Here is a 3,829-nt window from a genome sequence, read left to right on the forward strand (position 1 = left end):
TATACAGTAGTGTTACTGTGAAATCTAAAGGGAATAACTGGAGATTTCACAGATATTATTTAGAGTGGAAGGTGAGGGACATCCAGTAAATGAAACATTTGTGATATAGACTAGTTCTATTACAGATCACATGGAGAGAAAGAAGGACAGAGGCAGCAGAAAGTGAGTGAGAGAGATAGAGAGAGGGAGAGAGAGAGAGAGAGAGAGAGAGGGAGAGAACCTACGACAGGCAGAGAGAGAGCGAGTGCCCCTGTGTCCCTGTGCACACCAGTGGGTACCCACACACTTCATCCCATGGCTCCAGACACACACACACACACACAAACACACACACACAAACACACACACACACACACACACACACACACACACACACACACACACACCACCAAGCACTGAGGCCAATGATATGTTGGGAAACAAAGTGAGGGGGGGAAACCTGAGAAGGGGAAAAATGACCAAAGAAGAAAAACAAAAACAAAAAAAAACATGGACGCCCTGTCTCTGTGTCACTGTTTTCTTCTTCTTCTACCTCTCCATCTCCAACCCTGTCTCATTTACATTTACAAACATACATACTGTATTCAAGGTTCATTTATCGTTGTTGTACAACACAGAGTTGCGTAACACAATCCAGTTGTCCTCATTTTCATAGGAAAACCAAATTGTTTCATGAAGTGTAACGTGTATTTTCATGGTTGGTTTTATTGATTCATATGTTTGTAAAAAATAATATTGAGCAAAAATAATGGCGATTGTGATTGTGGTCCTACCAGTCCCTGGTACACAGAGAGTCTGGCCACCCTCCATTGACCGGTGGTAACTTCCTAAAAGGCGGGTCCTCTGTTGAAGTTTAAAGCTATTGGATCTACCCAGAGTCCCTCTGGATCGGCCATGACCAATCACCAACATGTGGGTGGGACATTGGCTTAGCATCGCTAGCGTTAGCCTTAGCTAACTCCTTCACCACTAACAGCGTGAGCTGGAAAATCAAGCTTTTCCAGAACCGTGTGGGGAGGAGGGCCACGACATCATGGCCCCCAACAAATCTCAGCAAAGATTGTTCCTGCTCTGGCTTTAACTTCTGGACCGAATGGCTTCACTCCCATCTTCTACAGAACTACAACTCAAGCTAGTGCACGATCTCAACGCCATCGTTCTCAGACTCTCCCTCTGTTCGTGATTGGACCGGTAAAGATTTGACTGTAGAAAACTCAAGAATATACTACAAACCCAGACGGTGTATTGAAGAAAAATGAAAATTGAGTGGAAGAACGTAGGAAGGCGGAGGCAGGGATCGTTGTTGCATCATGGAACAGATCTATTTCTTTAGAAAAACTGTTCTTTTCAACAGTGATCTGCTTCCATGTTGGAGGGCACAGACGGACGGCGCTGTCTCGCATCGGATCTAAAAACACTTCTATGTTTTATGATGAATCTCACAGACGACATGGACTTGTTGAAATGGACAAAGATGAGGATGAGGATGAGGATGAGGATGAGGATGAGTCTTTCTGCACATCGGTTTAAAGGCAACCCAGTTGCCACCTGTGTGTTTCCCAGCAGGTCTGTGTAAGCATGTAGGAGTAGGAGTATTCTGGGATATTTCATGGTTTTGGACACTTCTTCGTAATGACTGCAGAGGGATCATGGGTACTGTAGTGAGATATATTAAACACCAAACTGATTTAAAACAATAATATTTCCCAGAAGAGGAAATATGAGGCTCCAGGGATTCAGTGTAGAGGAACAATTCAGTTATTCTTCAGAAATTAACCTTGACATTCAAACTACAGTAACACAAATACCAGCAGAACCTTCACATTTTTGTGTATTTTCTTTTTTGGAGTCACTATTTTTCTCTTCTTGTTCTCATGTCTCCCTCTCTTTTTCTTCCTCTTAATGTTTTCTCCTTTTTTAGTTTTTTTGTCACTACTTCATTTCCACTCTCTCCTTTTCTTTCTTTCTTTCCTCCCTCTGTCTCCTACATTTTTGTCTCCATCACTTTCCCTCCTCGTCCTTCTTTTTGTCTTTCTTTCAATTTCCCTCACTCCTTTTTTTCTCTTTCTGCTGGCAGCCGTGTGCGATGCTTACTACGGCGTCATGCTGGGTCACCACGGCACACACACACACACACACACACACACACACGCACACACCCACACCCACGCGGCGTCAGTGCCTGCTATAGTGACACTGCTGCGGACAAAACCAACAACAGACAAATACATAAAAGTGGGCTGAAATTCGGTTTAATTTTAGGAGATTTCCACATCAGCGTTCTCTCGTGAAGCCGCTGTTTAGACATGCATGCAGGTTTAGGGAAACCATGTGGAGCCAGAAAGATAAATAGACTGAATTATAACAGAGCGTTTTGGAGCCACTCATTCCCAAACAGCACGGGTACTTTTGTGACGAGTTTAAAAATAGATGTCTGAGACCACAGAGAGACTGGTGTCCCTAAAAATGTCCCTAAGCTGTTCTCACACAGGCTGTTGTCTTTCATTTGGGTCTCGTTTCTCTCTTGTTTGCCACGCTTTTCCCATGTTTTTTGTAACATTTTCTTCTCATCTCAAGTGTTGTGAGATGTTTTGAAATGTGAGGATGGGACACGGGGATTACAGGGAGAGAGGAAAAAGAAAGACACATAGAATATGGGGTAGGGAACAGGGAAGACATTCAAAAACTAAACAACAAATAACAGAACATGGGAAAGATATTGGCGCAGGACAAATTTAATCAAGTAATTACAAACAATTTCATAGTGGAAAAAGTTGGATATGAAGATGCAAAGATGATTAAGCCTGATCTCACCTGAAATTAATTATTACACAACAATAACTGGCTTTATTTAGCATACTATGCAGGAAAGGTTTTGGACTGTGTGAACCACACTGTTAGAAATACCATAATAAACTGTGTTAATATGAATGAATATTCTGTAAATATTTTTCACAGGTGTTTCCCAGTTTATTTTTTATTTTTTGGGGGATTAACAGAAATGTTCGTTAAAAGTACAGACAGTTTTCTGTAAATCCAACAGATTCTCACTCCCCCTGGTAAAATATGGACGCTTGGTCAGGTGCCTTTGGCGTCACTTTGGACGCAGTTAGGTTATGGAAAACGTGGTGGGCTTACGTTTCCATGACAATAATGGGACGATAAAGGGACGGTTGGGTTTAGGAAATGTGACACGATCCCCAGTCTCCGGGGTGAAAGTCCTCCTCTAAGGCGGATTTTCAGTCTTTCATACTACTCACTACTGTAGTCGCTCTTGATGCTACGTCACCTCAATCAATCGATACTGAATCAAATCATGAGCCTAAAAATCTGAATCGAATCATGACATATACCCCTACCATAAATCCACCGGAGTTTAGACTTGGAAAGCAAAGAAAGATGAAGGTAACGGATGTCTGGCTAAAAATGAGACATAGTGAGACGGAATATCCGGAATTCACTTTAGGGGAGAATGCAATCCCACCCGAATGAAGGCAACCAAAAAAACAGTGAAGTAACTATGTATTTAATTGAATTTTCAATTTAAGTAAATTCTACATTGCACCCAATTTAATTATGTTTTACTCCCTTTATACTTTTTCTCAAAAATTAGAAACAACAAAGCCAAATCAGGAAAGCCAAGATGATTATATCTGAGACGTCTGTTTCTGGAGCTTGGTGTTGTGCTGTGTGAACTCAGACCCAACCAAACTGGTTTTGGGTTTCTTTTTTCTTTATGTAATTATTATTACCATTCCCTGACTTTGCATTAATATCCATTTTTCTTCACTTTTTGAGATTTTGATCTTTTGCCAGATTTAATGCTTTA

General features: G+C 41.4%; 1 long non-coding RNA gene across 1 annotated transcript in view; it reads left to right on the plus strand.

Annotated features, from left to right (window-relative positions):
• The first annotated feature begins 937 nt into the window (after positions 1-937).
• Positions 938-3,829, plus strand: part of LOC116692812 (uncharacterized) — a 7,634-nt gene continuing 4,742 nt past the window's right edge. The window contains exons 1-2 of the long non-coding RNA XR_004332792.1: positions 938-1,179; positions 2,492-2,494. This is a non-coding gene — a long non-coding RNA (uncharacterized LOC116692812). The remainder of the gene's footprint in view (positions 1,180-2,491; positions 2,495-3,829) is intronic.

This window comes from Etheostoma spectabile, chromosome 7 (assembly GCF_008692095.1).
Source record: "Etheostoma spectabile isolate EspeVRDwgs_2016 chromosome 7, UIUC_Espe_1.0, whole genome shotgun sequence".
Classification (NCBI taxonomy): Eukaryota; Metazoa; Chordata; class Actinopteri; order Perciformes; family Percidae; genus Etheostoma; species Etheostoma spectabile.